This window comes from Micromesistius poutassou (assembly GCF_964030765.1).
Source record: "Micromesistius poutassou genome assembly, chromosome: 12".
NCBI lineage: Eukaryota > Metazoa > Chordata > Actinopteri > Gadiformes > Gadidae > Micromesistius > Micromesistius poutassou.
In genome coordinates, this window is record NC_140282.1 from 15,128,612 (window position 1) to 15,153,366 (window position 24,755).

Consider the following 24,755-nt stretch of genomic DNA (forward strand, 5'->3'; position numbering starts at 1 on the left):
GAAAGATGTCGAGGTGGAATAAAAATGTGATTAAAACATTTTACAATTTATTTGAAGTGAGTGAATATTTTATAATGAATTTACACAGATGGATGGTACGTGGCAAAGGATGTGCCAATACTGCTAAAAAGCAACAAAAAAGGGGTAGAAAGAAATTTGTTAGGGTGCCACCAAATGAAAATGTTCATCTTGAGCCCTGCCAGGATGGCAACTACACATCATCCGAGACTGAGTTTCACTGGGTACCATGATTCAGTGCCAGGAGGGGCCACGGCCACCCTGATACAATGTTTTGTTCCTTATTATCAATGTACTCATTTAAATGAAAACTATATGTTTGGTTTCTTAAGGAAAAGGACAACTAGCCGATTTGAAAAACAAGGGAATCTACATACATAACATTGTTGTGGAATAGACACACACACACACACACACTTACACATAGAGACAAAAAGCTAGAAAAAGGAAAAAACAGGAACAGAGACGGATGGAGAGACTGATAATATTTAAAACCCATAACATTTATAATTTTTCGTTCGTCAATTGCAAATCTGCGACAAAAGCTCAGCAATCAGGACATCAGTGACAAGGCAACAAAAAACAAATTGAAAATACATTTGTGGGATTTGATGGGTTCATTCTCCAATATCTCAGTGTGACTTGTGGCTCGTGTTCTGTCAGTCATGTGAAACCGTAGGAAATAACTAATAAATAATTAATAAATAAAAGTGGACCACCTGGAAATGGGTGACAGGTGAGAGCCCTGTTTTTGATCAGAAGTGTCTAGGCTTCATCATCACCATGCTTAAATCATAGTTAAAATATGTTTTGAAATGGTTTTGAAATTTAGAAAGCCCTTTAAAACTTTAAAACTTGGTCACGCAGCACTAGAACCTCTTTGTAGCTGCTTCACTTTTGTTTGAGTGGTTTGTGTTCTCAAACTAAAAGCATCTGCTAAATGACTTCATGTACATATCAACCACGGTTGACTAAAGATTACTTATGATGTCCTAAAGACATTTTGCCATATGATATGGCAATGATATTATTATAATCATAAACATGATTGTAATCAAGTGTTACAGCACCCAAAATGCTACATAATACAATAAGAAATATTTATACATTAATAATGATGACAACAATCACACCAATCATAGCATCATATATATATATATATATATATATATATATATATATATATATATATATGATGATATGATTGGTATATATATATATATATATATATAATAAATTAAATTGCAAATAATGAAAGCGCAAATAGTTTTCCGTGCAATTTGTAGACATCCTACCATCTGGATTTAATAATACTGTTGTTTCTATTATCCACTATCAAATATTTAGGCTACCTTCTATTATTAGGTCTGTAGTAATTGAACCTTAAGCCATTCATGAGCTAATGCCACCCAAAGTTTCATCATGCACTTTTTATTCTACTAACACTTATGCCGTAAGTATTTTTAAAATTACGATAATGAAAATATGACGATTGATGGGGGTGTGGTAGGGGGCACCTTTTATATGTTTTTTTTTAAATAAAACCAATATAAATTTTGGGGCAGACCCCCAGTGCATGTTCGCAGAATGACGAGGGGGGCCAAGACAAAACTTTCTTATATTATTAAAGGATCGGTTCAATTTAGAATTCTGAACGTGATAAAATTCTGGATGCAGAGAATATATTTATTATTGACCCCTAACCCCCCCTTTCCCTTCTTTCGTTAAGCGACCTTGGGTATCTTGAAAGGCGCTATAAAAATCCAAGTTATTAGTATTATCCATATTAATTCAAATAATTTGTGCCCTGTGCAGGGTGACACAGCAAAGGCTCAGGCGGATCAGAACCAAGAAACATATTTCTAGGTTCTTATTGTGTGTGTGTGTGTGTGTGTGTGTGTGTGCGCTTGTCAGCCCAGCCATTCGTTTAGTACTATAGACATTTTGTAAAAACCAGTAGGTTGGCTACAATCTTTTGTTGAAGAGAAAGCTCCCGTTACTCTGCGGCAAACTGTCAACAGCTAGACCAGTTTCAAACAATAAAGTGAGTGCTATATAAATAAAGCCTTACCTACTGACTTACTATCCGTCTCCATTAAATATGGGTTGGGGAAGGGGGCAATGTACTGCCAAAGTTAACCATTGGGGCACTGATGGAAAAAGGTTGAGACTCCCTGATGCAGGGGAAACGCTGATGTGTGTGTGCGGTGCCCGCAGTGTGTGTATATGCGCGCGTATTCTTGCATGTGCATCAAACAGCGGTGTATTAACAGAGGGATACCTTGGGTACATCTCTTACCCTACTTAAAGCCTTACTTCCAAAATAACAATTCTGGAGCTTTAAACCTGAAGGTCAGCTTTAATATAACAGTGGAAACCAATTTCCACTTGTTTGTCACAACCATTTATCATATCCATTTAATACAATTACAGTGCTGGTGTGAGGAGCTGTACTGTGGGCACCCCAGCAGAGGAGCACAGGATCAGGGTACCGCATCCAGAGGGGGCACAGCATTGGGTCAAAGGTCTGGCTAGCAGATTGCATCCAGCTCCATCTTGTGCCCAGGGACCATATGAAACGAGTGAATAAACCTGCTTACATCATCTGGACCAACAAACACACACATCCTTTGTGGAAAGAGGCTGTGAGCTGGGAACCATCAGGGTTTCTATAACAAAACGCACAAACAAACAAATAAAAAGATACAACAATACTAACTGGAAAACTGACCAACTATTGCAATTGACATATTTCCTGACTAACTGACTGACTGACTATTGTTACTAACTATTGTTACTAACTAATTATTGGACTAACTGACGGACTAAACATTTGACTGTAAATCCCCGGATATTTAAAATGTCCTGCTTTGCCGAATGTGCTGGAATGCGAACAAAGCTTGAAAACGACAAACAAAAGTTTATATTCTTATGCATGCACACATTTTTATTGTCTTTTATCTTGATATTCCTTTTCCATTATTCTTCTTCCAACCAAACCAAACCACAATTAATGTGGCCAAAACTACCAAACCAATCGATTCCATTCAACATCTGTCACAAAGGTCTACGTCCATACATCTGGGCAGTGACTGCGGTTACATGGTCGGACCAGATCGACTTATCATGGATTAAGCCATATAACGATGTTGCCACTCGACGGGGGTGCTGTCACTTGTCTGAGTATACATACATCGGATCAGATTGGAATAATGGTCGGCGACCTGGCTGACTCCACTATGTTAGGTGGCGCTGTAGTCCTTTCAACAAGAGGTACTAGAGACACTTCCAGTTCACGGCAACGTATAAGCAACAACAAACTATCTGGTGGCACCCGTCACTCAGGTGTGTTTTGGTCTGACCGCAGACAGCAACGGAGGCAGAATGGGCAGAACTCACCGCAATCATCTTAAATGTTGCTGCAGCGATGCATCATATATTCCGTTGCATCCACAACATCCGCATCAATTGATGAAAGATTGGAGCATGAGTTACAGACAAATAGAAGAAACGACGAATTAGAAAGGCGTCGCGAACGACTGCGCTACCGGAGGAAAAGAGCGCCTTTTTTTGCTTCATTTCACATCTAACAAACACTGGGACAAATGTAGTTGATATGTGTTTAACTGAGAAAAACAGGGAGTGGAAGGCCGGGACCCTATAATGTTAAGCCAACTGTTGAATATAATAATAATAAGTGTTGCGAGAGTAGCGTATGTGTGTGCGCGGGAATGGCAGTGTGTGTGTGTGTGTGTGTGTGTGAGTGAGTGGACGAGCGAGGAGAGCGAGCGGTAGCGTGTGTCAGTTTAGTGAAGTAACGAACCGGTTGTGTCTGTGCAAACGTGTATTGTAACGTTAGTGAAACTAAGAATAAAATACCCAGCCTGTCAATCATCGGCGGCCGCTTCATTCCAACCATATTCCGACCTATAAGCAGACCCAATGCCGGTCAAAGTGAAGGGTGGTACCCCCGACAGAACATCGACGTCTCCCCTGTGCTCTCGACTACTGTCTGGGAGCCGACAGCAGGAAAGGTGTAACATAATAATAAAAATAAACATTTTCTATATCCGCGTACAGTTACTCATGAACTCATGTATTGTAATTGATTGTATGATGTGTACATTTAGGGTTACGATAAGACCTTTAATTTAGCGTTAGTGGGAGCGGGGCACTGAACTTATATAGGCTATGTTATCGGGGCTATTCATGATATCTGATAATCATAATTATCGTGCACCCCTAATACAAATGCATATGAGGGAAAAAATTGAGTGTTTTGCTGCGGTGGCGGCGATAGAACTTCTGGGTGGAATCCCCGGCCGAAATTCTCGAGCATGCGCAGGACGTGAACTCCCGGCAATATGATATGATTGAGTACACATGCAGGTAGATAGCCGCCTATGACCGGCTCAAGCCCAGCTATCCTATCGACTTTGCAAATCCGGTCCTGAGACGATCCTTTGGGCGAAGCAGATCGAATTAACCTGTTTACATGAATCCAATCTTTATTCAATACGTTCATTATACGATTATGCTCCAGCATGTAAACGCAGTCAATGACTTTTCATATTTGTAAACTTTATACTTTTTGAGATATTCTACTTTTAAAATACTATTCTTTTTACAATGGAAGTCAATGGGTTTCAAAGGTTTAACAAATCAAGACACTTGTATCTTCAATAATCTGAAAACAGAATTTCTATTACCTTTATACTTTTTTCATAATCACAGTTTAAGTTTCATGTCCGCCTCGTTTTCAGTTGGTTTCATTGATTTACGCTGAGGGAGGAGCGCGAGGACGTGCAGGCAGTGTTGCCAGATTTGGCGTTTATTCCCGCCCAATTTCACTACTTTTAATCACGTTAGGCTGGAAAAATGAGCATTGGGCAAGTACATTACATTTTCGGCTGGTTTTAAGAAGAACTGGTCGGATTATTATAATTCTTTCTACAAACATCAATCAATACCATACCTTTCATATGGCATATTGTTTTTGCAGCTAGTACCACTATCACTTCAGCTACTACTACTACTTCAGCGACTACTACTACTACTACTACTTCTACTACTATCTTCCAGCTTCGACAGTATTACAGTTTAGCTTCCAGCTTTTGTAACAATGTATTTCAGCACTTTGCTTCTTCAGGTAATGCAATTCAGTGTCAGTTAGTTTTCGATTTCAGCTTCCAGGTTTTTCAGCAGTGCACTGCAATACATTTGATCTTTCAGATTTTTCAGCAGTGCAGGGCAATACATTTGACCTTTCAGATTTTTCAGTTCAATTAATTTTACTGAATTTTTAGCAATGCTTTGCGCTATTCATTCAGCTGTCACTTTATTTGTTTCCAACCACAGAAAATAAAAATAAATGGTGTGCATGTTTACATTGTTTACTCCATTTAGACGTTTGAACTCTGTTCAAATCCCTACACTTGATTTAAGCCATTTAACGTTTCTTTACGTCTTAATCTATGTGGCTTTATTAAAACATTTTCAATCTCACTTTGTACTACAGCACTCACCGCATTTTCTGCAGGAAATGCATTTTCTAGTATTGACTGTGATTTACATTTTAAGAAGCATATCTAACTACCTCCCTCACCTTACCCACAGAAAACAGATAATTGTTCAAAGGTTGTGCAATTAAGAGAAGACAATAGACTGAAGTTGATGGTTTCTTTGTTCAGTGTCTGATTTCTGTCCAACCATAACTCAACTCATCCAGACTCAACTATCAATCTTTGCATTGGCTATACAACCCTCAGCTGAATTTAGCTGAAGTATGGTTATGGCTCTAAGCAGATTCCTTTATCCAAAGCGACATGCAAAAAGATCATAACGATCACAGCCATTTCTATGCACAGTAATCCCTTATGCGTGGGATTACATTTTCTAGTTGTTTTTTTAGGTTTCTTCCTTTCAATGTTCAGTGAATGGTGAAACATGGGGCAGGAGATGGGGCACAATGTTCAGACAGTCTGTGTCCTCTGTTTATAGAGAAATTTCAAAACTAAAATGTTATTCAAAAAATGATCTCTAGAATAGGGCTGGGCGATAAACAGATTTTATCGATTAACTCGAGTGTGTAGCTCGCGGCGACTTGTTCGAATGAAAATCGGTTTTCTACACAAACATGGCAGCGAGCCGGGAAGAATTTGTTCCCAAGAAAGGCGCGGTGTCATCAGTTATTTGGAATTGGTTTGCGTTTGCGAGGTCGGATTTAGACCAGACAACACCCCGCTGCAAATTCTGTATGAAGTCTATTGCTAGCAAAGGCAGCAGTACAACAAATTTACTGCAGCACCTCAGGCAAAAACATCCCGCCGAATGGGAGAAATGTAATAAAATAAAATACAGACCACCGTCACACAAACATTTGCCAACTGCATCCCATATGAAAACAATTCCCCCCGCTGGAAAGCCATAACTGATGCGATCGCTATGTATACAGCAAAGGATATGGTCCCAATTTATATGGTGGAAAAGCCAGGCTTCATCAATATGCTAAAAGTTTTGGACCTCAGGTATGTGCTACCAAGCCGAAAAATTTTCTCTGACGTTGCCTTGCCCGAGACAACGGATCGCAAAGGAGTTGGAAGAGGTGTCTTTTTATTCTGCCACCACAGATTTATGGTCAAGTCGGACGATGCAACCATACATGAGTCTTACGGTGCACTTTATCAAAAACGATTGGACTCTGCGAAGCGTCTTCCTTCAAACTGCATACTTTCCAGAGGACCACACAGGTGAAATAATAGCCCAGGGGCTAAGAGATGCCCTAAACTCATGGAACCTTGCCAAAGACTGACTCATTTGCATGACTGATGATAGCGGCAGCAACATGATTAAAGCTCTGAAGGACAATGCGTGGCCCAACCTCCAGTGCTTTGGACACAGATTGCACAATGCTATCGGTAAGTCTAAATAATGGCTATGAATCAAGTGATATTTTTTCTATTCTCAAGACAATTAATGCATCATGTAATTAATACATTATATCAAGCCAATATTTTGACAAAATGTGTATTTAAATCTTGAAATTCCCTCGGGATCTATATCTATCTAAAATATGGCTATGAATCAAGTGATATTTTTTTTCCATTCTCAAGACAATTAATGCATCATCATGTAATTAATACATTATATCAAGCCAATATTTTGACAAAATGTGTATTTAAATCTTGAAATTCCCTCTGTATGTCTGTATGTATGTATCTATCTATCTATTCATAATGTTATACATGCTGTGTGTGTGCATTCATATTTTGCCGAAATTGTAGCAAGAAAACACTAAAATGTGTTTTGATTTACGTCATCTTCATTTACTACAGAGAATGGTGTGAAGGACCCACGGCTCGATCGTGCTATCGGGGTATGCAAAAAGGCTGTCTCTGCCTTTTCTTACAGCTGGCAAAAAAGAAGAGACATGACTGAAGTACAGGCAGAGCTTGGTCTACCCACTCATCAGCTGATAACAGAGTCCCCGACCAGATGGGGTTCACGCCAAAGAATGATAGAGAGATTTCGCGAACAAGAGAATGCTCTAGTCCGTGTCCTGGGTTCGGACAAGAAAAAGTCGCCATCTTGTGCCCACTTGGCAAGATCTGGATGTGTTGGAGTCGATAAATAAAGCTGTAAAATCCCTCCAAGAATTCACTGATGCACTCTCCGGGGAGTCTTATGTCATTGTTTCCTACATTAAACCAATGCTCCATTTGTTCCAAACCAGTCTCCTACAGCCAGAGGAGGAAGACATAGAGCTCACGACAACAATAAAAGGAAATATCATGCAGTACCTTGACGACAAATACAGCGACCCTGTAAAAGATGAACTCTTGGACATGTGCTCACTGGTTGACCCAAGGTTACGCACAACCTACATTGACCCAGACATGGTGGAACACGTCAAAAAAAGAGCTGACGTCTCTACCTGCTCCTGCCAACAACAGTACACCACAGCAGCCTTGCACAACCTCCACCCAAGAAAAAGATTTACTTTGACTTTAGCAGCCTTCTTCAAAAATAATGCAGTGTCATCTCCCAACCAGTCAGGGGAAGAAAAGATAGAGACTGAGCTGAAATCTTCTTATTGACCCCTGACGTAGACCCAGACACCAATCCTCTTGAGTGGTGAAAGCGCCACCAACCAAATTGTCCTAGGATAAGTGTCCTGGCAAAAAAAAAATCAATTTAAATCTTCGCAATTTTTGGCGAAAAAATCTGGGATTTTTTTTTTTTTTGGGCCATATCGCCCTAACCTGACTCTCGCCAGATGAATTTCGTTCCGCCTAGCTCCACTCATCCATCTGGGATCGCTCCCGTCGGGAGGTATTTGGGGACTACCAGAAAATGGTAGAGCCTAATCAGGACCGCCGGGCGGGATTTTTATAGATGTGACGTAGCGGAGAAGCGACTGTTTTGATTCAGACGGCTCGCATCGAGGAAGCAAGCGTCACAGGTTGGTTTCGATGTTGAGTGGTTGAAGTAGCATGTCAATAAAGATGAGGGACAAGTGGTTTATCCAATCATATGCAAGGATTTTTGATAAGGCCCAGCCTTCTAAAGCACCTCTTCAATGGAGCGATCCCAGATGGATGAGTGGAGCAAGGCGGAACGAAATTCATCTGGCGAGAGTCAGGTTAATATCGCCCAGCCCTACTCTAGAATATGCGCATTTAGAAATGTTTCTGGTTGAGCAAAATGTCCACCCGCTAGCCCCATTTATAAGCATGAGAGAAGAGTGAATTTTAAAACCAGTTTGCCGTTTCTTTTCCATTGATCTGCCACCCAAATTATGGACATGATTTGGATTGTGAAATTAATGATAAGATAATGTGCTGCTGTGATAGTGTCGCACTAATTGATAGGAGAAATTATATATAAAATAACACTGAACTTGCAGCATTGCTTGCAGTTGGCATAACTCCCCCCAACCACTCTTACCTCCACCCCCTGCTGATCATATCCTATATTGGTGATCTATATTAAGCATGATTAGACATTATGAAAAAACAAATGATCGGCCAACCCTTATCACAGATGGGAGAGTTCATTCAGATGTATGATGGGCGGACAGTTGGTACAGTCCACGGTCAAGCCCTCCTTCCAGCCTTACAGTTGGAACAGTTCAGTACCAGTTACCTCCATCCAGTGTACCAGTTGGTACAGTCCAACTTTCCCCCCATCCTCCTTCCTATGGACGTCACAGAGTGATTTCACACTGTGACAGACATTAAAATGGCCTGCAATGGCTATCTACAGGGCACATGGTGGTAAAATGGGGGCCCTTTAAGCAGGTATGGTCCCAACCACGGGATTGTAAACGCCTCCAAAATGTCACACAGAGAACATTATGAGTCATATCTATCAGAGAATAGACCATCTGGGGTATTAAACTATTTTATTAAAAAGCTATGAGAGATAGGCCGAACCCAGAATACCACGTACGGCCTAAACCACGGAGACCGGACAGCTTTATCATAAACGGTGGAAAAACAACCCTGATGCAGGCCTCAGTGCGCTGGTGGCTCTTCAGGAAACAACCAGACTATCACGTATGGTGCACTTGCAGCCTGACCCAGCATCCAGTTACAAAGGATGTTTCATACATGAATAAAAATAGATATTTATAGATTTGAAATTCCCTGGGCAGAACACAGAAAACAGTTTCTTCTTGGCCAAGTGTTAAAACGACTGAAAGATTCAGACCCCCTCTGATATGCAATTTGGACCTAGGTTGATTTCAAACAGTGACTGGTATTAATAATGTCTGTGTGGTGAATTAAACAGCCCAGCAGCAACGACTACAAACGTTATGCTGCTTTTGTTCTGCTGCTGTGCTGCTAGATTTGTTATTGTTTAGTCACATCAAGCACACCGCTGGGCCAGTGGCACAACAAAGAAGACGATTGTTTCCTCAAAAGAGGTTTGACACTGTAGGCGTGGAGCAATGAACAATTTGCCGTGGTCAGAGATATTACTTGTTAAGCTATTTAGTGTTAAAATCAGAGAGCTGTTTGTATTATAACTCAATCAGTGAGATCAATACAAAAAAACAAAGAAAGAAAATAAACCATCACCTTACTAAGAATAGTAGGTTTTAAACCAATGGGTTGGGATTGCCGGGAACAGACCACACGGGAGGGGTCATGCTGTTTTTTTGGGCCTGATCTAAAGTTTAGTTCAAGATTTACTGTGTGTTTCCATGGCAACAATGTATTCAGCACCATAGGTACAGTATACTGTACATCCTTAATACATTAGTAGTTGAAGAATTTGATACCATTCCCAAAATAAGCTAAATAAAAAACAACTGTCGATCCAACTTGATACGTGATAGAGGAAAGAGAGGAAGAAAACTCACTACATTCTGACCTCGGCCTTATAAAGTAAAGATCATAAAATGTGTTATTAGTCGAACATGTGTACAAGCTCCCCAGCCTCATCAAGTGCGAGCAAATCTTTTCAGTACTGAGCGAATTGTGTTATCAATCCTGATAACCAACAGGAGAAGTGGCTGGTGAGGGCGGACCCAGGGCACGATTCAAACCCCTAAGCATGAACAAGTGCCCTCTTCTAATTGTCTTTGGCCCATCGCTGCACCGCGGCAAACAACACAGCAGCGCGTGGAGAGCCTCTCCAAAAACATAATGGTGGCTTTGTTCCTTCCCTCCCACGCCACGCTGCCTTCAGCCCTGGAGGGCCTCTACTCGAGAGCACGAGAGAGAGAGAGAGAGAGAGAGAGACAGAGAGTGAGACAGAGAGTGAGAGAAAGAAAGATTTTCTACGAGGGGGGGGGGGGAGATAGAGAACAAAGCCAGGGCAGAGGAGGCCTGTGGGGGGGGGGGGAAAGTACGAGAGGAGGTCAGGCTACCGGAGGTGGAGGTGGAGGTAAAGGGCAGCAGGCGGCTTCATACACCTCTCCACCACTCACCAGTATAGCCCGGTCTGACGCTGACAGACCGCACAGGGAATGAGACTGGGGGAGACAGAGGGAGACGCACACACACATACAGCAGCGAAGAAAACATCAGTCTGAAAACAAAAAAATAAAGAAAGAAATACAAAATAATATTGTGGCAACAGAGGGATGGAGAGATAGCAGTATACAAATATACCAACGGACAAAGACACTAGAGAGAGATTCACTACGAGAGAGATTCACTACGAGAGAGATTTGCTACGAACGTCAAACAGACAGACTGGGTGGAATGCATTACAGGTGTGGTAGAGTGCCATCGGGGAGGGCCAGAGTGTAGTCAGGCTGTACAAGATGATGTATTAACATGGATGAAGGCGTCTCACTAACTCGAGGGAAGCCAGAACTTTGTATCGCCAGAAAATATAAGAGAAGCAGAACAGCCTCCTTACCACTCAGAGCATGGAGGATGTTTCGAAACTTAACTAGGATTACTCACCGCGTTTCCAAAGCAGCATGTTTAGGTTTTTCTTTTTACCAAGGTCCCCACCTGAAAGAACCTGCATTTGTTCAGCATCTTGGTTGTGCTATTGTGCCTTCAGTTACAATACTAATGGATATCCTTTTAAAAAATAACACCCTATTCATGAGACATCCCTTCATTTCTCTCCCCATGCCCGATGCCTTAAATGAATGTCTTCTGATTGAATTCCTAATAAATGTCCCAATCAAAAATGCAGAATAATGCTGCACATACTCCTCATTCATGGCTAATGCTGCCAAATGCAGCTCTGTGGATAATGTTCAACTTCAATAGAACTGCTCCTTATTCATACGACTCCGCCATTGCTCTTGATGAAGTACACTTAGGTGCTTCTGTAAGAGAAGAGGACAGGACGTGTGAATGATATATCCAATAGCATACAATCTGCTATTGGATGCCAGGGAGTAGAGATGGAACCTAACTAAAGGACACCTCGGCATAAAACATTTAAGGACAGCATTCATAGAATCACATGTACCATTGTACCATTTAGAAAAGTGCATCTGCCTAGGCTTGGGGACACACCGAGTTTAACAATGTATTAGGTACAAAGAGAAACTGACATCTTTATTTACTGTGCTTTGGAGCAGTAGACCTTAATCAAGTTATTCATTGATTACCATTATTTAACAGAACCTTGTATTACTATTGAGCAGAATCATGTCATACCTTTTAGCAGAATTGTGTATTTACCAAAATCTTGTATTTCGATTGAGCAGAATCATTGGATACTGTTTAGCAGAATATTGTGTAACTATTTAACAGAATCTTGTATTACCATTAAGCAGAATCTTGTATTACAATTTTTTTATTCATATTTTTTTACGATAATCCGGGAAATCTGCACCAGCAATTAGCTTCCTCAAGACCTAGTTACATTCCTGGATCACTGCCGGTACGGCTGTGTCGAAATGAAAGCAGCTACGGAGGCCATTAGTGCAAATAACGTATTGGAAATGTTGTTATGTTAACATGTAATATTTAGACTTCTTAATGCAACAAAATTGTACACACTAACGTGCATTTTCTGGTTGTGGCCAATGAGGGACCTTGAATCCTGGCATACATATTCATGATACGCTTCCTTGACTGATGTCGAACAACAACGCAAGGGAGCATGTTGTGCATAAATTACTGACGTGGGCGTCTACGCACGTGCCAAGCACTCTTTCAAGCACCTAGGTATAACATAAAGGAAATGTAAATGTTATGTAAAGTTATGGCTTAGAATAAGCCAATTTACTTTCAGGGGGGTATGGTGAAGTTTAAAATACTTGTTGATGGCGCTGGAGAATATTCTGTCTTATATAAACGCACATTTAGGGAATGTTTTCAACTAGCAACAGGATTGTTTCCTCATCGGACGAGATGGAATCAATCCAAGCAACTTTGGCAAGGACAACACTACATCACTAGCTTTATGCTGTAACGTTAACATCCCTTTAATATAAGAATGGAACAACCCATTAAAGCACCATTTCTAAGACGTAATTTGCACTAATGGCACTCACTAGTAACATTGCTAGGAGAGGCAGGAAAAGGGTTACGTTTGTCTCGTGTAAGACAGATTCACATGGAGCCATCAAACCAATCACCAAAGAATCAGATGAGAACATAATTGAATCTGCGACTGCGAATGTATGTTAACGCACCAATGCTTTTTGGGAGATTCAAAAATATCAATATAGCTTATTTTGTTTGAAATTAAGTTTATTGTTTCAAGAGTCGCTGGAAACTGAAATGATTCAGAAATAAGAGAGCTCCTCTCCGTTTTTTGTGGAAGTTACCGCCCTCCGCTGATCTGTCCCTTGGCCCAATTATTTTGTCATGGCAGTGCTATAAGTGAAATGGCACAATACAAAAAAGTTCCAGACAGTAGTTGCATGTGTGCATAGTGAAAATCCCTTGCGGAGCCTGAAAGATTATCCCAGTAATTTACTATGTGATATATGTGTGCAAGAGGCTCTAGACATCCAGGATCAAACCCAGAACTACTAAACTATACAGCCCCCTATATGTAGGCTAAAAGCCCGGGGCCCATTTCAATTTGACTTGTGTTGGATAATGTAGATCAGTGCAGATTGATCCAGTTAGAGATGCTGACATGTTTGGTTGTGATTGATGTTAAATATGTTTGTTGGTGGGATCACATTAACCGATGGGTTCTGCATTAAACTCTCCCTCTCCCTGTTAAATCAAACTGACACACTAATGCCTGTCTGTGCATTATATTTCCCTGTTGTTTCATTTGTTTGTCAATCACGTAACAACGTGCAGCATATTCAGGTTGAGGATTCCAGCTCACAAATTACAGCCGCATACGCATGTTCTAACCAACAGTTTATATTGCGATACAACCACATAGTTCCAGAGCCTGGAGCTTGCATGCAGCCATCATTAAGGACTCCATGGTTAGTTTACGTTGTTTACAATGTTCAGCTTTCATTCATCAATTCCAAATGAAATACACAGAATTGCTAATGCAAGCAACACGTAAACGTATCTAATATCAACCATAAGCTTGGCGTAGACATAACTGGGGCTAGAGTCAGGGTCTCAAATACACAGCATAAATCAAGTGATTTGATTATTTTCCAGTGGCGCGATCCATTTCTTCATTAGGCATACAGTCCAACACAGCTGCTTTTTTTTTTCATCAATAAATATCACAAACTTTCCTGGTGTGAATTGAATAATATGCAGTGTGAAGCCTAGGACCCACAGCCACCCCTCTCCTCAGAAATATGTGCACCGCGAACGCTTCCCTCTTCCTAAGCGCCCCCTGTGATGTGGAAGACAGATCTGCTATTGGGCCCCTGGGAAATTACGGGCTGTGCACCCCAACCTTTCCATCGCATCGCCCCACAGTCAACATGTTCTGACGGCCAAAAAAAAAAAAAAAAAAAACACAGCCGAAAAAGAAATAAAAAAGCAGGGTCAATAACTGATGGAGAGAGGGATGGAGAGAGATGGAAAAACAACACAATGTGTGAATGAGTGAAGACAAGGTAGGTGAAGTGTTAGTGTTGAACCATAATGGAAGAAAAGGGATGGAGGGGGAGTCAGAAGAAGGAGAAAAAGATCAAAGGATGGATAGATTTTTAACAGTGGCCAGGAGGAACACCGGGCCCCAAGGAGAGAGCAAGGTTTAAGTGAGTGGAAATTACTAGATGTGGACAGAGGAGCAGGAGCAGGAGAGGGCCAATGATGTATGATGTCAGATAAATGAGGAGAGCAAAGGCAGTACTGTACACACGCACACACACACACACAAAGTGTTCTCATAAAGCACAGATGCCCGAGAGAGTCGGTGGGTTGTGATTGCAGCATGAAGCAGTATAGCTCACTATTGATTCGGTATTAATACAAGTGCAATTGCAGGCCGACTCTACATGGAGCAATATAGAATGTTTCCCCCTGAAATGGCTGCCTTTCACAAGTCAGAGCTTAGGCGCTCAGCCATCGATCGCACGCTGGAAACAGATGAAAAAAAATAAATAAGAGGAAATATGAAAGTATAGAATGTCCCGTACACGTTTCAGGAATACGAAAACAAAAAAGAGCAAACCAAACTGAAGTGCCGCTGTGTGTGTATGAGATGAGAAAATAACAAAATAGCAAAATGAATGCTTATGCTGCTTGCATAATGATTCAACATACACATTACAATAGTGGTCTACATTAGATAGAGAAACCTTTGACCAACACTACAGCTATAAGGCTTTTGGGGAAACTTAGCATTAAGGATCTAGCAAGCTATTCACACACTCCTTCATATGGTTCAGCACATTCCAGGTACTTCAGGTTGGTTGGATCGCATTTCTTGTGGCCCAAGCATTTTTCCGACCAACATTGCATGCCAAAAAATCAAATCATGCTTTTTGTGAGCATTAATCTTTGGTATTTAGAAAGAATAACTCATTAGTCACACAGAAGTCTATTACGATGAAGTGTTAAAAGCTGGCAGGTCTGAGTTAACAACTTAAGTAAAATTCACTGCTTACTTTAACACATTTTGACTTGTTTATTCTCCAAGACAATGGATGCTTTTTTTGCAATGATTACTCTTTTCTCACCCAATTATTTTAATCAGACTGCTGCTGTTTAAATGCTGCCCAAGGTAAGACAATTGACAAAACAGTGGAATAGAAGCTTTATGAAAACCCTGCAGGAACGGTACGACGAGAATTGTACGAAATTAGACCAGCCGGTTCGAACTCCAGCAGTCAGTGGAACTAATAAACACTGTGAGCTTCAAAATAACATATTGGTCCAGTTTGCACAAGAGAAATATCCATATTCTTAAACCAATTTTAGCATTTCCTTTGTATATTGATAGATAAAACAAACTCAGTTTAAAGGAAAGGCTCTACACACACACAACCGTCTCCGTTTACACGTATGGGCACTTTACAAGAGATCCCCTTGATTCGCGCACACACACACATACAGGTTTCGGATTTGTACCACATCCTTGGTTACATGATCTCTGAGAATGGGAGGAGACATGGCGACCGTGGTGTACCAGTTTCTATTACTCTGGATAACGCTCCATGTCAGTTTTTCCAATAGAAATACAAGAATCATAAGAAATGTAGGCACAGCATGGCAGTGGTTGGGATACATTTGCATGACGCTCCATTAATTGAAATGGGTCGCCAACCCAACAACATATAAGCCAAGCATGGTCTCCCCACTGGCTTCCCCTAATCCGACAAACCAATAGTGACACAACAAGACATACCACTTGCTAATGAGAGTCGGAATAAGAGTAAACAAACAAATTGAAAAAAAACAAGGAAATTATAAAATAAATGTGATCCATGGCAGCGATGGAAGCATCAATCAGATATCCAATCAGAAACATTCACATCCATCAGCTGTCCAATCAAAAACATTCACATCCATCAGCGGTCCAGTCAGGGACTCAAACGGAGCACAGCAGGACTCCGCGGTGGAATAAATGGCTTTCTACTTCTCCCTTCAAACTGCCATCGCCTCGAGTCTGAATCTACATTAAAGCCCACAGAAGACAGTGGGGGGGTGGTGTGTGTGTGTGTGTGTTTGTGTGTATGTGTGTGTGTGTGTGTGTGATGCAAGTTCACTGTCATCCCCCCTGAACCAGCAGACAGATGGAATTATTAGAAATTGAAAACACTGTTGATCTTTTTCAATGCATTTCGAATCACAGATTCATGAAGGAGCAAAAGTGTCAAAATGCTTTTCTTAGGGAGATAAGCGCGCGTGCATGTGTGTGTGTGTGTGTGTGTGTGTGTGTGTGTGTGTGTGTGTGTGTGTGTGTGTGTGTGTGTGTGTGTGTGTGTGTGCGCGCAAGTTTGATTCGGTTTTGTGGCTTCTGTTGACAACTTTTGGCAGGGAATATTATAATGTCAGAAACGCAGCAATCTCTAACCTTCCTATGGAGAGAGAGGGGGGAGGGAGAGAGAGAGAATGAAATAGAGAGTGACCGAAGAGAAGAGGGGGAAAGAAAGATCAAAAAATTGGAGGGACAAAGCATGCACAGACAGACGGAATGAGCGAGAGTGAGAGCAAGAGAGACAATTGCACCATGTCAGCAGGAGACATGCTTGTCATAACAACCGAAGACGAAGAGGAAACACCTTCTCATATCCTCCTCTTCTTCAGGAAACACAACGTGACCCCCAATGACGCCCCACACCAGGATGAGCCTAATTAGTGTAATTACATGACACAGTGCGTCAGGACTCACCATGAACCACTGGAGGCCTCATTATTAGCATGAACCACACACACACACACAACTGTAAGACCAGCTGGCCGGTAGGCAGAGAGGCCACAGCTGCTTATGAGCTAGGTCTGTTAATGTTAGCCGGCCACATGCCCCTTGCTCCACATTGTGGATGGGAACAAAAGGTTAATCAGTTGTTTAAGGAAACACCTTCAGAAATATATATATTCTAAAAAAGAAACAGCTCTCTGGGTCTTTCCCAAAAAATAACTGCCCAAAATAACTAAGTACTCACACTTAAATACCTCGCTATGACGCAGAGACCAAGTTGTTCAATAAAACCATTATATTTACCATATTTATTAAATACTGTTAATTATTTACAACATTAATATGATAATGATATTGTTAAATTACACTTGCAAGCAGCAAAGATGCCCTCTATGTTATGTGGATCTAAAAACAAGATGATTCATTTATTTTACAATTTTATTGGAATGTAGCGTGGAGGTTCTTGATCCTGAGATCGAGAACCCCTGTTAAAGTTTCAGGTACAGGACAATTCTTAGGGCTTATTATGTCTGTGGCTGTGTCTGGGGGTTGTATAAAACACTTATTTTACCACTGTTGGAACAAAGGAGATAAAAAATGGTCTCAATTGCCCTATAGTAGCTGTCAAATGTTCTAATTGTTAGACCAACACAAAACTGCTACACAGCTGCTTACAAGCCTGCGCTCTCATAAAATAGTCAAACTGTTAAATCTTAATAAAGGCAACAGAGAGAGAGGCCGCGTTTCCAGACAAGATCACCCAGAACTTTTACTCCCCGGAACTACAATTCAAGGGACTAAAAGGTTCCCTCAGCACCATGTTATCGGTGTAAAAACCTGCGAAGGTAAAGCAAATAATGGTACTTTTACATGGAGTAGATAAAGAATAAGGGACATGAAAAAGCTAGAAATACTGAGAGAAAAATCACATCACCTATCAGTTACGACACAAATATGCAGCATTTTCCATTAAGAATCGCGGCAGTGAAAAAGATAGATGGATTCAATCCTCAACCTCATAAAGCCAGTGAATATGAGTGTATCCATTCTTTCCTCAAAATATGCTATGTATTTAGAAAAGTAAATTATTATGGAGTCTTAAATGTGTAAAATAAGATAACTGTGTGTGGGTATAATAGGGCTGTCAAGGGCTTGGTTGTTTGATATGCACTTGTTCGACCAAATTCTCATTGGTCGGACAATTGCTTGTGTTCCTTTCATAAGGAAAAAGTTATTCTGAATCCACATTTTTTTATTTATAACAATTATATTCCAGGCTCCGTAGTTTCTGATTTGATATTGTCTGGTTTAATAAGGTGGTCAAAACAACCCGGTTTTAACAACTTTGGACTTGCCCAACTAAAGGAAAACTGCTGGTTGTAGTTGTAGAAGTATTCGGTATGGCAGACTTTTTATAAAAAAGGAAGACAAAAATGTATGCAGGTATATCATTTAAAAGCGTTTTATTTATTTTTCATGTCGTCTGCGATGCTCCATCAACTTTCACGTTTAACGCTCGATAAGCGTGAATGTCAACATATAAGCATTGGCACCTTGGCATGAATCGCAGCGCCATCCATAGGGATCCATTAGATAAAACACAACATAGAGTAGAGTGCACCAATTAAGTTAATTTAGAGATACTGTTTGTTTTTAATCATTTATTTTCTCCCATCTACCAATTGATTGGTCGCAGGGTTGGTTGAATTTCAGTCTACAAAGATTTTCTACAAAAATTACCATCTCCAAAACTTGGACGTATTAAAGAATGCACTATGGTTGACTACAACCATAGCGCATTCTTTAATACGTCCAAGTTTTGGAGATGGTAATTTTTGTGGTTGTTTCCCTATTCGTTCGATACCTACAAATCGGCTATCACCATTTCGGACGAAGTTGGTATCTAAAACAAAAGTGTTGCAATACAACTGCACACAGTCATGTTATCTAAAGCAACCAATATTTGAGTCCCGCAGTGCAAGTAAACATTGGCTTGTAGCACTGACAGCTATCGAGATGACATACAATACAATACATACAATACATTACAAAAAGCGATAATTATATGAATGTAGTTAACCACTATGGATGCAATAAGTCATTTAGTCAACTGCAGGTCGAAATGAAGAAGAATATTTGTTGCAGATATTGAAATGTCTGAAATAAACTGAGGCAAGACTTCCACTGATCGGAAATGTTCAGCACTGCAAGCCTGATCCCCAGAAAGTTATTATCATACCGGATTAGTAATGCCTTAAGCTCAGCCCCTAATTGTGAATTTGAAATTCCCGGAAGGCAGTTGGTACCAATTCACCCCTAGGGGGCGCTGTAACTCTCGGTCAAAATCAAACGATCAGCCCGATCATTGCGCACACACACACACACACACACACACACACACACACACACACACACACACACACACACACACACACACACACACACACACACACACACACACACACACACACACACACACACACAGTACTTTTGGTTATCTCAATTTCACATTTCAATGTCTGGGATTAATAAAGTACCCTCCAAATATAAAACAGTACTGGAAACAGGGAATCCTTATTCTCCAGTGTGTTTGTATCCTCTGGAGCTGGTAGAGAACACCAGGGAGTTCAACTAAGGGAGGACTCCACCAGTGGACCAGGTGTTGAATACAGATGTCCCAAGTGGTCAGATAAAAGTCTGACCACTTGGCCCAGCATGGAGGACAGCCAAGCTGTTGGACTCCGACCGACCTACAACAACAGCTCTGGTTCAACCCATAATGAAGCCTAAACTAGACGTCAGGCTTTCTCCTTCATCCAACCCCTTTTCTGGCCTTAAACTGCCTAAATGCACAGACACACACACCCTACCATTAAACTGACACTACCCTTAAAACACCGCCATTAAAACACCACACAGACCACCATTAATAACACACTAGCATTAAATAGCCACTTCCCTTAAACACAGTGCACACACATCCTGGAACCACATGACAATTGTAATCCAAACATTTATTTTCATCGGAAATATGAGTTCAACATCGTCCGTTGTACTACTCATGAGATATCAAAAGCGACTGCTTCGTGCTAAGGGATAACAAGTATTCCATAGATTTCCCGTCTGGAAGCACAAAGACGGACATAAGCCAATTTCCACAAAAGTCTGCCTGTTTTTTTGCACACACACACACGATACACTTAAACACACACACACACAAGCCTTAACAGTGGCTAATGGAGCCGGCTAACGGTAATGCCACATCCCACCTCCACTCCAACTGAAGTAATAGACTACAGCTAGCAGAATGAGCTATCGATCCGCTCCCCTCTCCCCGCAGCAAAGACTAACCGCAATGAAATAATACCACGTTTTATCCCCAGGATGTGTTACGGCGATGAGCCGGTCTCGGCCATTAGGAAGACACGCCGCGGGGAGAGGGGAAGGACAATGGCTGCCGCACGCTTCCCAGTAAACATTCGACGGGGACATTTCCACACGTTCCGCTGTGGTACGCGCTTGGCGGACGGCAGGGCTAGATTATGTTTGGAGAGATGAGATTTCCGTTACTAAGGCAACCTCCTGTGGCGTCAGGCGTGTAAGCGGCCTTGGCATAATGTACCACACAGGTGGTTAGTTATCCAATCAGACGGCAGTCGTTTTTTTTTCCTCACCAAGACGTTGCGAGAAAATACCTCAGATAAATAGCTCAGGCACGTACATCAAATGGAATTCATGACTCCATGAATTATGCCAATAAAGGTTTTGCCAATGAGACAAGGTAGCGCTTGCTTGGTGAATTACAGTTGTGTGTGTGTGTGTGTGTGTGTGTGTGTGTGTGTGTGTGTGTGTGTGTGTGTGTGTGTGTGTGTGTGTGTGTGTGTGTGTGTAATATCAGGAGGTTATTCATTCATGAACAAGGGAACCACCTTGTAGTGTTTCTTCTTCAAGGAGAGGCGAGGTAGAATCATTTTCAAACTACGGCAAAAAGAAAGAAGATGAATGCTTGTTCCAAGGTCACAAATAAGACATACAACACTACAAAGACAACTAAGGCAACAAAACTGGTTCAATATGCATAGTATCAGGGCTGTACAGTGAGACACTTGATTGCACATGCTATTAAAAATGATTGTGTGCGAAAATGCATATGTATCAATGAGCATGTGGCTGTCATCCTCTCTCTTAAATTCTGCGAAAAAACATTACTTTTCTTATCCGGGAATAGGGCCTACCACTTATTTGAGCAATGCTTCATGGGAAAAATATTTTCCACGGGTCTACTTTCTAATGCAACTTCTAAAAAACAACCTTTACTGGTGTTTGCATTAACCAAATACTACTCCGAACAGCTAGCATAGAAGCTACAAGATGTTGAACTAGTCAGAACTTAAACCAAACTAATAGTAGTTAAGAGCGTTGCCTCAACCAGCTAGAATATTGACCAGCCACTAAAAAGACTTGGAGGTTAAGGAATAATTTGTCACCACAGCATATAATGTTAACCCCTTGACGTTTCAATGACACTTTTGTGATCGGATGCACCAGGTAAGAACACAGGTCTGATGGCCACACTTGACACTTGAAAAGCAAAAGCTGTGGCCAGATCTGTGTTCGGATTTCACTCCCTCTTCAAAAGATATTCACACTCTGAATATGTGATGTGACGCAGGGAAATAAAGACGAGTTCGCCCCGTGTGCTGTGTGCATAGCGGTGTATACCAGGCCAGGAGAAGGTCAGGCAGCAGCAATCCTCTTTAGGGCCAGTCTCTGGTTCAAATTTCTACACAATAGGCAAATGACCCTCACCTAAAAAATAACCTTAATAAAATGCAATTCAAGTGGATACGTCCGCTCATTGAAGACTGGAAACCGGTGAATGAACTTGGACAGCAATTACTTCATCAATTGGTTAGTCGATTAGAGTGTCACTATGCTTTATACGTCTACATATCTTTTAAGAAATTCAATGCAGGAATTACACAAAATAATTAGGTAGCATGTTAAACATTCGATCGATATAATGTTAACTGACATACCCCCCTGCTGATATTCCATTTCTCCTGTATATTGTTTTCCCGGATTACACTTTGTGTTTCTAACAGTCTTCCCTGTCCCTTACGTCACCCAACTTTTTTACACCGGTACTATGTCAGACATTTTCGCGGACTGGTGTTACACCGTATTCAGTTACCCATCATAAAGTGTGACATCAGGGCTCGCGCTAGCATATTTTCTGCAAGATACACAAGCATAAAGTGTAGGCGGCCGTGATGTCGTTCACGTGCAGAAACATGCCCGTGCTTAAAGCGTAGACTGAGTTCACTACTAATAAACAATGAAGAATTGTCAGGATGGGTTCATTAGGTGAGTGCTTCATGCAGCGCAGCACTCACAGTGCTTCTCTACAAACTTTGGGATTCTTATCAGTCAGAAGAACAGTTAGATTGTGCTACTCTCATCAAGTATTGGTTAACAATGGTTATTACTACTAATAATAATAATAAATTTTATTTATAACACACTTTTCATCAAACAAAAGATCTCAAAATGCTAACAAATGATCACAAAGTTAGAAGGTGTTTTCTTCGTTGTGAAGGGACATCTCCCTTGAGAAAGGGAAAGTGCCTCCTTCTCAGCAACTGGCAGTTTCACATAGGGGTTGTAATACAAAAAATAATAATAATAATAATGTGCTCAACAACCATAATTGTTGTAAATCAATTCTATGAGATCAAACAAATTAAATAATAAACTGGAAAATGGCCATAATAGAACCCCTTTAAAAACGAGTAACGGTATTACACGGTGATTGCAATCAGGAAGAAACCATGACAACGGTTATTTTATTTTGATATAGGCAATCAATTGATAATTGATTATACTTTTTTTATAACCCTAATTATATTATTTTATCCCCGGGGGGTAATTCCCCCCGGGGATAAAATAATATAATTAGGGTTATTATAATAACCATGTAACAAAAAAAAAGACCGGTCCATACAGCCTGAACCCAAAACATTGATTATGAAGAAGGTACTACTCAAAATAACAAAATATAACAAAACAAGTTCTGACCAAGAAGGATAATGAGTTCAACAAACATTTTGGGATTTTCAATTCGGTGCGTGCGTGTGTGGTGAGTGAGTGCAGTGCGTGAGAGAGAGAAAGAGAGAGAAATGAACTCTGAGCTAAATCCGTCCTGGTGGCCATTGAATTGGGAGGAAGATAGGGAGGGTAGGAGAGGGAGAGAGATGCCCATCACAAGCCTGAATCATCAGTGATGGATCGAGCTGCAGAGGCTCGATCACTTCCAGAATTTTGCAAGATATGCCAGCTGCACTCATGTCTTCAGTCGCAACAAAACCCACTGCCTGCTTAATTATGCCCTGGTGAATATACCAAAGGCAGACGGCTACAAGCTCACGTTTTGCCTGATCTTTATATTAATCGGCGATTAACGCATAGTATGTTTTGTTGTTTTCATTTAACACCCTTCTTATTTTACGCAACAGCAGAGCTGCGACAGCCTCCAGCAAGTTGTTTTGGGTGTCTGGGCTCAGAACCCTGCAGCCGCCTACATAGCTTTACCCAATCAGAATTAAGCAGAATTAAGAATATAAAAAATTAACAAAATTTGCATTTCTGTAAATATTTGTAACATAATGATACTTTATTGAAACAAAATTGATCTCACACATTTTTGTGTGACATTATAATATGGGCTATTTTTTTCCTTTATTCCTTGAATTTCAAATTGCCAAATTTTGCACTTCTGATAGGGTGGGCCAGCTGTCAATAATAGTGGCCCTGGCCCACATTGGCCCAATGTGGCTAGTCTGTCCCTCTTTTTGTTATTTATTATTATTTATTTCAATATAATTATTATTATTAGTAGGCTATTATCATTATTATACATTGGCTTTCCTCATCTCAACATTCAATGCCAAACTAAAAAATGCATTTCTCAAATTGTGTTTAACACTCCTCTGGGTGCTAACAAATTTATCTTTAGCTTGTCGTTACCAGTGCTACCACCTAAAAACGTAAGCGTACAGCCCTGCATGGTGAATTATTGTATAATCTGCCTATTTGTTTTGACTCTAGAGCAATCACAAACAAGGCAATTAATATCTGAAACAACAAACACAATGACACAACCACCGAGAACGGATACAATGATGAGTCCACTGTGCGCACAGCGTCAACACGATAAGACTTTCATTTTGGGGAACAGATGTCGAAGAAACAAAGAAAACGACAAGGACAAGGGCATGAGTGATGCAACAGAATTCTTTACATTTAAATTCAACGACTTTCTTCCACCACACTACCCTTGGTTGCCTGAAGCGCTTTCCATCAGTGTGTGTGACCCGCATCTAAAAATATTATAGGCTAACAAACATTATAGGAAGTTATTTGCAAACAGAGGGCGAGGACAGCCCCCTGTGCCTGTCACCTAACCAGACAGATGCAGCGGTGGACCCCGGCCGAGAGGCATCAAAGAAAGG

General features: G+C 40.9%; 1 protein-coding gene across 1 annotated transcript in view; it reads right to left on the reverse strand.

Annotated features, from left to right (window-relative positions):
• The window catches only part of LOC311356320 (protein diaphanous homolog 3-like), a 235,268-nt gene that overhangs the window by 172,789 nt on the left and 37,724 nt on the right, over positions 1-24,755 (reverse strand).